The sequence below is a fragment of the Syzygium oleosum genome, unplaced genomic scaffold, assembly GCF_021117445.2.
Source record: "Syzygium oleosum isolate NSW1041296 unplaced genomic scaffold, Sole_v2.1 Sole_v2.06, whole genome shotgun sequence".
NCBI classification, from domain to species: Eukaryota; Viridiplantae; Streptophyta; class Magnoliopsida; order Myrtales; family Myrtaceae; genus Syzygium; species Syzygium oleosum.
This window is the reverse complement of record NW_026607490.1, coordinates 9,297,690-9,310,128: the sequence shown is the minus strand read 5'-3', so window position 1 is coordinate 9,310,128 and position 12,439 is coordinate 9,297,690. Positions and strand designations below refer to the sequence as shown.

Sequence of the window (12,439 nt, the reverse complement as noted above, 5' to 3'; positions counted from 1 at the left end):
AAAATTGTTCTAGAATCAAGAAGCTACTTTTTTTTGCTTCTTGATTCTGTTCCAAAACTGATTGTGAGATTAATTTTTTGCAAAATTGTGCCCGGGCACAAAAATTTTAATAAACGGATTTCTGTTCCCAAACTGATTCTGGAAACAAAAAAACAGAAATTTTCATTAGTTGGCATGTTGCCAAACGGGTCCTTAATGGCCGAGCCCCCCCGCAGCAGAAAAGACACGCGATATGTGTAGTACATTGAACCAAGAAAAGATCATATTTGCCATAAATTTAAAGCAAGCATGTATATATCGCCCAAGAAAGAACCTTACTTCCAAAGAGATGATTCTTCAGGGTACCCTTTGGCATGAACTCATGGACAAGCAGTAGTTCTTTATCCTCCCACAGTATCCCATTAGCCTGACAATGTTTGGATGTGATAAGCTGCGCAGGAAGTTCACCTCTGACTGCAAAAAGTTGTCACTTTCATATCAAAATAGGGCAAAACATCATAATTTCACATTTTTTTAGTATAAAGAAGCAAACAGGCATCTCCCGCAGAAAGAAACCTACAATGGCACTCTAAGAGCCATCTGCCGTGGATGCACCATACGAATTTTTTATGGTAGCAAATAATCAAATAGAAACTGGGGTGAAATATTCAATTATGCATCATCACCCATGTTCAATAGTAAATCCTGACATGTGAACCACATGGTTGAATTTCATATGCCTTACTGTAAATACACAACCTGATATTCATGAAAATAAACCAAGGAGTAAGCAAATCTAAGTGCTCAACCTATTTATAAAGCAAGTAAACATCCCCCCCCCCCCCCCATGATTTTGACATCGGCAAAGCCAATACAGGATAAGACTGATGGCTGTTTGGGTGACCATGTAGAGTCTAAAACACATAATCATACAAGCTCTGATAGCAACATCATAGAAAAGAATGCAATCATTTTTGTGTAGTACAAGGTAGATGTCCACCTTCCAAGAAAGAAAATAGCATCTTAAGTGATGATCAATTTTGAAAAATTCAAATGCCAAGTAGTATTATGTGGATGCTAAGTCCTTCCCTCCTCATCTTTTTCCCTTTTAAAAGACTTGTATTTTAATAAAATGTTGACCTCCATTTACCAGGTGATTCATAAAAAAGTAAATGGCAGGATCTTATTCATTCTTCCAAGGATAACAAAGCAGAATAGTTATGTCCAGTTCCTCCTAAAGTAGCATAAGTTCAGACTCAAACAATTAGGTCACCTTTCAACTAAAAAAATAAAAAACAATTAGATTACCTCAATTTCTGGGCTGGCCATCATATTTTCCCACAAATAGATTATCCTCACTAAGGATGGTTTTAGTTCCTATAACTATGTTGAGAAATTCCAGAAGTGGCTCTAATGTCTCAAAACTCATATTGGGATTTGATGTTTCAGGTAAATTGCAGTGACACCCTCTGAGATTAGCTTAAAAGGCAAGGATATAAGTCACAATAGTTTCTGATGCAGGGCCTAAGGTCCTCTGAAATTCAAGAAGAGTGCCTATATTTCAGAATTTACAAGCTATCGCGGGACTTTACTATAATAAACAAGATTCAGAAGACGTTTCTACTCCAGCTCTCAAGAACCTCAGAGATAGAAGCTAAGCTCGCAAAGCTTCTATCCTCCTAGTTGTTTCCTACACATCCATGCTGTCTGGCTGCTGGAAGACACATACACGTGATATGCACTACACAAACCTAGATAGAATAACCATAGGACAAGATTGTGGAATCTCAAGATTTATTCAAGAGCACAGTTGCTCACTTGAGGTATCTATAGATCAAATGGTCCTAGGAATTACAGCAGCTTGCCTTCTAATCCACACACCCTGAGACGGCCACTCAAATGTGCATCCCAAAACAAATATGCCTTAACCATTTGTGTATCATCGCCTTACATCCCGACAATCTGTTCAGCAAATTGGTGAAAACAACCCTTCTCGATTGACTATTTGAATCTCCAATGGTACATGCGTACGGAAACTTATATGAGCCATGTATTTCACCCAGCACTGTGCCTGCTGTTTTGATTTTGAATAGAGATAAATAAACATTGGAAAATTAACGGCACCGGAGGCAGAATAAGCAAATTTTTACTCTTCTATTGCATGTCTGGAAAATGCTTGCACTAACCCCAGAAGTCCTTGAAAACAGAACCTCAAAAGATTTTTTAATGTTTTTACGCGGACTTGAACTATACAATGGAAAAGTCAGCTGACTTTTCTCCAAGCTCTTGGCTAGAATTGCTCCTGGCAATAGGACAAGTCACGGACCCCAAATAAAGGTTAAGAGGAGCAACCACTGTCTTCTCCTAAATAATTGCAATCCTAACAGAATTATCTGGTCCACATCATTTTTAAAACACCCAGAAATATGTGTTCAGTTGGGCAACGGCGTATATTCTCCAAAGGAAGGAAGCAAACTGAGATAGTGAGCTTCCTATGAAATTAGCCACACAAAACCAGAACAATCTAGCCACAACAAATGTCACTAACATCTATCATCTCATTCTCAGTTTTCTAAAACAAACTACGTATCTGGACACAATTCTTCTCCCACCTTTATAATAGAGCTTCTCGCTAAAAATGCAGTAGTGCTAACGTTAAATACTGCAAAGCACATGGAAACCGAGCTTTCCTGAGAGGAACTAAGATTACCTTCCACTCTTTGAATCCCATGCTCTCTGGGTTCGACATTTTGATGGTAATTGGAGTCATTCTTTTGCTCTGGGAAGACCCCTTAACATCAAGGCAGCCTTTGAAGACTCTACCAAAACCACCCTCGCCGAGAATTGTATCAGATCTGAAGCTTCTCGTTGCAATTTTCAGCTCTGCAAAACTAAAGACTCTGATTTCTGAAGTGGGAGTAAAATAACCACTTGGAATAGATTCATTCGACCTCCCTCGCAAGTTCCTGCTCAGGCCATCCTCAGAAGATTATGAACTGCTTAATAGTCACAGCTGGTCCTCCTGTGATTACACAAGTGAAGAGAAAAAGGTGAAAAATTTGTCAAGGGCTGAAGACAGGAGCTAGAGACGAGGAGGAACTAATTGAGTTATAGATATGTCAGAGGGTGGGAAAAGAGTTAGTTAGGGAAGTTAGAATCTGAAGTTGTTATTGGACATGTGTATTAAGCATATTCCTTCATAATCCGCTTTGTCTGTAAGTTGGGGATTGTGTGAATTTCAGGATTATTCAGAAAGCAGGAGCACAATAACTAGTATAACATGCAGAATATCTATAAGATGTATAGTTATGATTCAAGCTCTTGCATTGAAACTCCGACACAATGTTAAGCAGACCTTCATCCCAAATGCTTGAACTGTTGGGACTGAGTCCATCATGCATATCAAACAGATTCCATAAGTTCACCATGACCGATATGTTCATTCTCGTAGCAAATGCCTCACATTATTCTCATTTCTCGTCTCAATTTCTTGCTAATTTTCTTTACCTCAGTATTCCAGCTAAAGCATCAAAACTTAATCTATTCATCAACCAAATCCGAAGGGTAACACAGCCCAACCACAAGAGGAACTAAAACCAAAATTTTGTGACAAAATTTCCTACTTGCTAACTCATATCCAACAAAAACAACCAAATATCATAACTTTAACCCATGAAATCACAATTTGAAGTTCAGAATTATGATAAGGATACAACAAACACCTGCATTCTCGGGGCAAGACCAGCTGGAGATTACATCTTAAAAACGCACAAGTCATGGTGAAAAAGACGCTCATATCAAAACAAGAAAGCAAAAAAAATATTGCAGAAGAATCAAGGAAAAGCGAAACCAAATAACGAACACTACTCGAGCCAACAAACTTTAAATTCTATCAATTAAACGAGAAACTGATATAAAAAATTAAGTAAATAACTTCCTTAACTAAAATCGACTAAACTGCACTTATTAGGCGACAAAACGACCATTTGTTGTCTGCTTTACCGAGCAGCTCTCGCGTCGAATTTGGCCACGTCATATCTATCTACTGAACTCCGATTCCAACGAGCTTACTGTCAAAAGAAAGCTCGATCCTAAATTTGGCCGACCTAAGAGATGGCCCGAGGCAGATGAAAACCAGCGCCGAACACCCACAGTAATTAGTAACTGGTTCCGGCAGCACACAACTTCAAAAATTCAATCCAACCAAGCCATAACTCTAAATCGACATTTGTAAAATCTCACGGCGCCACGACACCATAAACTTTCATTACCACAAGCTTCTGCAGCTAAACTAACTCTTAGATTGAACCTAGCAACTCAGAATTCAAATAGATCCGAATTTACATCTTTAACTACAAAAATTTCCTTCGATTGAATGAATGAGGAGTTTGAATTCTCACCAAACGCTACGAAACGAAGTTAATCCGACTTGTCGAGACGCTCAGAGCGCACATGTTAGAGATCCTGCCTTCTACTCTACTTTCTGCCAATTCTCTGCTTTCTTTTCTGTTCTTCACGTCCCTCTGCGGAAAATAGAAGAACCCATTAGATGGGCAGAGTGGCCTCACTTGGGCCCAACTCTTACGATTCCCATTCGAAGATTTATCTACCCTCATCCACAATTTAAAAGTCTTTCGAGCTTCGAAGAAGAAGATGGGCAAGTTTGAAAGCAGACGAGGGCTTTTCCCTTTGAAGCTGATCATGGCTCGTGAATTATTATCGTTTGGAATCGTTTTTTGTCAAATCTTATGAAACATTTCGATTCATGGGTGTCTCATTTCTTTGTTATTATTACATTCTTCATTTTCTTTTTTGAGAGATTACAGGATAAGAGAAAAGGGAGGATGATCTTCTTTGACTTGCATTGATCGATTCCCCTGCTTCGAGTTGCAGTACTGTACTTTATGATCATTGAGTTAAGTTACCAAGAATAAGCAAACAAAATTTACAATAAATTCAGGTTGTCTGCGATATTTCATGAAAAATTTAAAAATATAAGGAAATTTGACTTAATGAAACTTTGAGGTAAATTACAATATTTGAAAAATGATTACTAACTTGTTATTTACAATAACTTGATTACTGAGTACTAACATTTTCAAGTTACGATCATAGAATCTATAGTCAAGCTTTCGTCCATAAAGGTGAGTTATTAGTTAAAGTGAGAACGAGTTACGATGATTAAGTTAAATTACGGTCTTATACTGGACCGGTCCTGTTTATTTACTACAGACCTAAGAAGCACCCTTTTCATGTCTAGTCCTACGTTTGTTCCTCAAATAGAAACAGAATAGATAAAATTAGGCAAAAGTGCACTACAAGTACCATAACTTGTGTACGGCGATCACTTTGGTGCCATAACTTTTTTCGGATCACTTTGGTGCTTAGTCGAGAAAAGAGATCACTTTAATGTCAATTTGGCCGGAAATCCGACGTGGCATTTTTATTAATTTTTTGCGCCGACGTGGCTCGCCGGAGGCTGAGTCAGCGTGTACAGTCAGCATTTTTTTTAAATAATTTTTTTCAGCGTGTACAGTCAGCATTTTTAATTTTAAATATTTTTTTCCTTTTTTTTTCTTCTTTCCTTTTTCTTTTCTTTTCTTTTTTTTCTTTTCTCCCCTCGCCGGCCGGGCTCCCGGGCGAAGCCCGGGAAGGGCTGGGCGAGGGCGGCCTTGCCCTCGCCCAGGGGAGAAAAGAAAAGAAAAAGGTAACCGGCCGGCGAGGGGAGAAAAGAAAAAAAAGAAAAGAAAAGAAAAAGGAAAGAAGAAAAAAAAGGAAAAAAAATATTTAAAATTAAAAATGCTGACTGTACACGCTAAAAAAAATTATTTAAAATTAAAAATGCTGACTGTACACGCTGACTCAGCCTCCGGCGAGCCACGTCGGCGTAAAAAATTAATAAAAAATGCCACGTCGGATTTCTGGCCAAATTGGCACTAAAGTGATCTCTTTTGCTCCGACTTGGCACCAAAGTGATCCGAAAAAAAGTTATGGCACCAAAGTGATCGCCGTATACAAGTTATGGCACTTGTGGTGTACTTTTGCCGATAAAATTAAGAGAATTTTAGATTCCGTTTATTTCACAGAAAACATTTTTTAGGAAAATATTTTTCTCATTTTCCGACGTTTGGATCGCTTAGGAAAATAAGTCAACGGAAAATATTTTCCTATCAAAACTTAAATTCAGGAAAATGATTTCTTCTTTCAAAAATCGAAAATCATTTTCCGATCCTCGGTGCGTGTGCTCGGGTCCATCGAGGCTAGGCCCCGAACCCTTGTGCCCATGCTCGGATTGCCGACTTTTCGAGCCTAGGTCCATCGAGGCCAAGCTCATGACTCCCAGATAATTTTTTTTAAAAAAATTGGGATAAGTAAACTGGAAATCCTAAAACTTATCACGAAAATGTAATTGAGTCTTAAAACTTTCAAAAAGTACAATCAAGTCCTAAAACTTATCAAATTGGTACAATCAAGTCCTAAAAGGCATTTTGAAATGTTACTAGTTTATGAAATAAATTTCGAAATGGTGTGAGAAATGTCTTCTGAAATATATATACTATTTGATGAACGGAGCTGAGAATAATTATATATTTTGGGTTGCGAAACCTTTTTTGAAAGAATTACGAAATTTTTTTGACTTTGAGTATGATTTATAAAAGGTTGTATGTATTGATTTGTGAAATGCTTTATGAAATACATTATATTTGATAAATTGAGTTGTGAAAGGTCATTTGATTTGAGTTGTGAAACCGTTTTATGAGAAGAATTATGATTTTGATTGTGGGATTATTAGAGAATGAGATTTATGCTCATGTTGCTATGATTAGAATCCATTGAGAGTAGAGTATGCATACTGTTGTCAGGACGTCCTTCTGAGTTGAACCGCCGACTGATATTGGTGATAGACTTAGCCAATGAAGGTAAATTTGGCTGCCTTTGTCAATTATTTAATATTGAGCATTAGATTAGTTGATGGAATGGATCATCAACATGTGAATTGATAAGATTAATCAATCAAATAGACTATTGATATGTGAGTTGTTGAAATTGATCAATAGATTGGACCATTGATATTTTGTTTTGATATTGTTGAGGAAATGAGTATTTCATATATATATATATAAAGCTTTGTTGAAAAGATAAAACTTGTTTTAGACCTCGTACATATGATATACCGTGGATTTGAATTAAATGAGTTTTGGTATGGTTTTGTAAATATGCATGGTGGATGGTCGATCTGCTTAGAAGAGATACACATTACTCATTGAGCTGTGATTACTTACTCCTTTTATCCTAATCTTTTTCAGGTCCTTAAGAGTGATATGGGGAATTTTGTTAGTTGAATTTTGGTTATTGGTTGAGATAGTCTCATGCATGTCTGAAATGGTACCTGTTGACCAATGTTGTGTGCGGAGAGGAAAAATCTGACTTGCTCAGTGACCGGACCAGTTTTGTCTCATCTGTACAGTCCAGAGAAGCAAGCCCCAAACTTGATGGACAAGCATTGATCATCTCGTGGCATTGTCTATATCAGTGCCGGCTTTGGCAGTGCCGTCTTCTATTAGAGTCAAGAGAGAGTCCAAAAGAACCTGAGGTGAAAAAGAAAATGATGAACAAGATCAAGAAGGAAATTGAAGATGGAATGAAGTTAATATGGAAGAAGGTCGACCCAAAAGATCTGCCACCTGGTGACCACATCTACGCTTATAAGCGATACGGCTCTTATAGGGTCTGTTTAGTAACGTTTCTGTTTCTTTTTTTTTTCTATTTTTTTGTTTTCCGGAACAGAAAAAAAACAGAAACCCGTTTAGTAAAAAAAATCTACTTTTTTGTTTCTGGAACAAAAAAGTGATCCTGGAATAGATTTGGAACAAAAATAAGAAGCAAAAAAAATCTACTTCTTTGTTTCTGGAACAAAAACAAGAAACGATTTTTTCTGGAATCCTCTAAAAACAAGAAACAATCCATCGGCCACAACCCGCCCACCGCCGCCTCTCGCCGTCCTTCGCCGCCACCTACCGCCCGCCTTCCGCCGCCGCCCACCGGCCGCCTCCCGCCCACGGGCCGTCTCCCGCCCGGCGGCCGCCTCCCGCCCACGGGCCGTCTCCCGCCCGCCGGCCGCCTCTTGTCGTCGACCATTGTCCTCCGCCGCTCGACGCTTGTCGCCACCCGCCATCGGCTGCCGTCCTCCACCGCTGGCCGCTGTGCTCCATCGCCCGACGTTGGCCGCCTCCCCTCGCCAACCACCCGACGCCGGCAATCACCCACCACCGGTCGCCATCCTCCGTCGCCGGTGGCCAACCATCACCGGCCGCCATCCTCCACCGCCGGCCATTATGCTCCACCGCCCGACGCCGGCCACCACCCGGCGCTAGCTGCCCTCGACCGCTAGCCACCTCCCCCGCTGGCCACCCGACGCCGGCGGTCACCCACCATCGGCCGCCATCCTTCGCTACCGGCCGCCGTGCTTCATCGACCGACGCTGGCCACCCTCCGCCGCTGCCATCACCGCCGCCCCCCGCTGCCGTCACCGCCGCCCGACGCCACCGTGCTCCGCCGCTGACCGCCGTGCTCCACTGCCTCCCACCGTCGGTCGCCATCCTCTGCCGCCGCCGACCAACCACCATCCTCCGCCCCCCATCGCCACCCACCGTCCTTCGCCGGTAGCCCAGAAGGGAGAAACTCGTCCATGGAATAGAAATGGATCATTCGCGCCCTAAACGCGTTTTTATTCTTTTTCTATTCCAGGAATAGAAATTTTGTGCAGTTACTAAACGTTATTTTTTGCTTAGAAACTGTTCCAAGAAATAGAAATAGAAAAAACTATTTCTGATCAGAAATTGTTTCTGGGAACAGAAACGTTGCTATGCAGACCCATAGTCACCACGGTCAGTCTTCTTCAGCCTCTCTAATGCTTGCTAATGAGATCTCTTCTTCCTTGTTCTTTCTCAATTGGGTTCTTTTCTAATTTTTTAATCAGAAAATATCACCAAAAACCTCAAACTATGTCACTTATGATAAATTTACTCTGAACTTTTTTTTGTAACACGAAAAATCTCAAATTATGCCACTTGTGACAAATTTACCCTGAACTTTTTTTGTGATCCGAAAAACCCCAAACTATGCCACTTGTAATACATTTACCCCACAATACTTTGGCCCATAAACATTTTCGTCCTTTTCCTTTTTCTTTTTTTTTTCTTTTCTTCTCTCTCTTCCCTCCGCCAGCCATGGCGGAGGGAAGCCGATGAGGGCTGCCTTCGCCGGATCTGGCGTCGGGCGACCCTCCCCGGATCTAGCGTCGGGCAACCCTCGCTCGCGTTGGGCAAGGGCTGGCCCCACCCGCCCAGGCGAGGGTCGCCCTCGCCAGATCCGGCGAGGGCGACTTCGCTCGACTCAGGCGAGGGCTGCTCTCGCCGAATCTGGAGAGGGCAACCCTCGCTCGATGCCGGCGAGGGTCGCCCTCGCCTGGGCGGGCGAGGGCAGCCCTCGCCGGCTTCCCTCCACCATGGCCGGCAGACGGAAGAGAGAAGAAAAAAAAAAGGAAGAAAAATAGAAAAAGGAAAAAGACGAAAATGCCCATGGTCCAAAGTATTGTGGGGTAAATGTGTCACAAGTGGCATAGTTTTGGATTTTTCGTGGCACAAAAAAAAATTCATGATAAATTTGTCATAAGTGACATAATTTGGGGTTTTTCGTGTCACAAAAAAAAGTTTAGGATAAATTTATCACAAGTGGCATAGTTTGAGGTTTTTGGTGATATTTTTCCTTTTTTAATTGGTAAAGTTTTCTCTTCAGACTGATTAAAATCAAAATTTTAGCTTCATTTTCTATCTCCCCTGGCCCAAAAGCAGGGTCCTGAGGTGGAATTTGCCGAATAATAGACCTAAAGAACGTGGAAAAAGGTGATGCCAGTTGAGATCTATGACAGCATTTGAAGTTAGATACGGAAAATACATGCCTTTTCTGAGTCAAATGCGTACGTTTTGGTTTCTAGATTCCTTTCCTACATTCTGTTAAACTACTGTAATAATCCGTGTGATTTCTTTGGTGTTATAGCTTTTTGTGTTCTTTTCTTGTTTTGCTCGTATTGTCCTTTTAGGTCCTTACTAGTTCACCGGAAAGTTTATGAGCAGGAAAAAGAAAGTTGAGTGTACAGTAATTTGAAGACCTATTGTGCAAAGGCTAGCTTTATCTTTATTTGCTAGCAAACGTAACCCAGATCTTACTGCTATTGGTGGTTTAATTCCATCTTTTGGGCAAATCTGTGGTTTTATTAAGTGTTTCATAATTCACTAAGTTGTATCTAAACATGCCAGGAATATATGTGGTAGGCGGTTATGTGATTCACTCCACCATGACAGAGAGCAAGGATAGCCTCCTCTCACTTTCCAAGGTCGAATCTGAAACTGGGGCCCCCTGTCCAGAATGTGGGTACCAGGAAAACACTGGCCGCAGGGTCATTGAGACGTGCCTCGATTGCTTCCATCGGGCCGCAAGAGGCTTCATTCCATTCATTACTTCATGTATGGCGCACCGCGATTAGGCTTTCTCCCGAAAAATTCGGGAACTTGCAGCACCCTTTCTGTACTAGATCCCCTAAACAAGTTGTTGAAGCTGCTTATGAGGTTCTCAGTAGCAATGGATTTGGTAAGTACGATCTTACTGGTAATAACTGTGAACATTTCCCGACTTACTGCCAGACAGGTGTACGTGCCAGCGTGCAGACGACATTTTATGATGCTTGTTTGATGAAGTACAGAGAGCTGAAGAACCGCTCATGAAGTTTGGAAAGTAGTCTTATTTCCACTTGCGATCGCTTTTAATCTGAGAATGCTCGCATTTTGGCGGATTCTGTAAAAAATTGAGATGCTCTATCCATGTCAAAAGTAGTGGAATGTAGATTTTGGTTCACATCTTCAAGTAGATGCACAATGCAATATGGCCGTGATGTTCATGCTAATGCATTTGTTTAGTGAAATGATGAGCTAACTTTCTTGATGCTTCCACCCTCAAACCAATCTCATGGATACTGTGCTGACCCCCGATTCTAGGTAGATCTAGCGGCGCTCCTATACCATGAGCGCTTTTCCATGTTTTGCATCAGGGCATTGAATTGTTCGATTTCTTGCCTTCCCTTGTTCTTGCCATGGTCTAGATGATTCAAATGCTCAGAGAAATCAGTGTGTTGCATCTTATGATATAGCACACTCACAGGATACAAGAGGAGGATCTTCTATGCAAATTGTCTATGATTTTAGGACTCCATTTATTGGATTTTATTCACATCATGTTGGAGTTGGGACTGCAGTATTATTGTCAACCAAGTGCCCAAGATCACAAGCGCGCTTCACTGTAGTTGCCAAAAGTCCCTGAAGAATCATGAAGAAGACAACACAGAAGAGTGAGAAATTCGACTTTAGGCTCAACAAGGTTTTCAGTTCTTCCTTATGTCACCCTATTTGATACTCTGTAAGCAGAATTAGCTGTTGGGTAGCAAAGTTTCGTTACTCTTTTACTTCTTAGTCATTCGCATTGAAGAGAGTCGTCCAGCTCTGTGCCGCCAACTCTGTTTCCAGGCAAAGTTTGGTCGACTGGACCGTCATTCTGTGGCTGTTTTCTTCAACATGCTGCCACTCATATGCAGACTAGAAGTTCTGCTCGAAGCTTTGAACTTTCCTGTTCTGCTCAAGAACTCTGTTCGCTTGTGAGTAATGTAGACTTCTGTATAACGATGTAATCTCTTTCTTTAAGGGACGACCTTGTTCAATGGTTCATTTTGCTTGCTCAATTGAAATTCTTCCAGCATCTCCAGTGGTGTACATTGGTGTAGGATCGGAGGCTATTTCATACAAGTAGCCTGATTATGGTGTAGCTCCTGCCTATAGTGATTGAAGCGTAATTGTACATTCACTACAAAAAAACATGTAATTTGCGACGGAAATTTTCCGTCGGAAATTTGCGACGAAATTTGTGACGGATTATATTTTCCGTCGCAAATTAGCGACGGTTTATTTCCGTCGCAAATTTGAGACAGAATTTGCTACGGATGAAAAATCCGTCGGAAATTTGCGACGGAATTTTTATCCGTCGCAAATTTGCGACGGAAATAAAAAAACCGTCGCTAATTCCGTCGCAAATTTCCGACGGAAAAAAAAACCATCGCAAAATCCGTCGCAAATTTGCGATGGAAAGAAATTCGTCGCAAATTTGCAACGGAAAATAAATCCGTCGCAAAAAGTTCGTCGCAAATTTCCGACGGAAAAAAAAACCATCGCCAAATCCGTCGCAAATTTGTGACGAAAACGAACGTCCATTGCAAATTTGTAGTTTATCAGCCCGTGATATTCCAACCATATCTCTCTCTCTCGCTCTCTCTCGCTTTTCTCCCTCTTTCATATGTCTGAAATCAGCAAAATCCGCGCACGCACATATTAATCTCGGTGAAGCTTTTGTACCG

At 41.1% G+C, this 12,439-nt stretch overlaps 1 long non-coding RNA gene and 1 pseudogene across 1 annotated transcript; one reads left to right on the top strand and one right to left on the bottom strand.

Moving 5' to 3' along the window:
• Positions 1-244: 244 nt before the first annotated feature.
• On the bottom strand, positions 245-4,705 carry LOC115668162 (uncharacterized). Its single transcript, XR_008816855.1, has 3 exons — positions 4,380-4,705; positions 2,690-3,001; positions 245-453 (listed from the first exon to the last, which is right to left on the bottom strand). It is a non-coding gene; the product is annotated as an uncharacterized LOC115668162 (long non-coding RNA).
• Positions 4,706-7,585: 2,880 nt separating this feature from the next.
• Positions 7,586-11,770, top strand: LOC130138449 (protein LEAD-SENSITIVE 1-like; annotated as a pseudogene).
• The last annotated feature ends 669 nt before the right edge of the window (positions 11,771-12,439 follow it).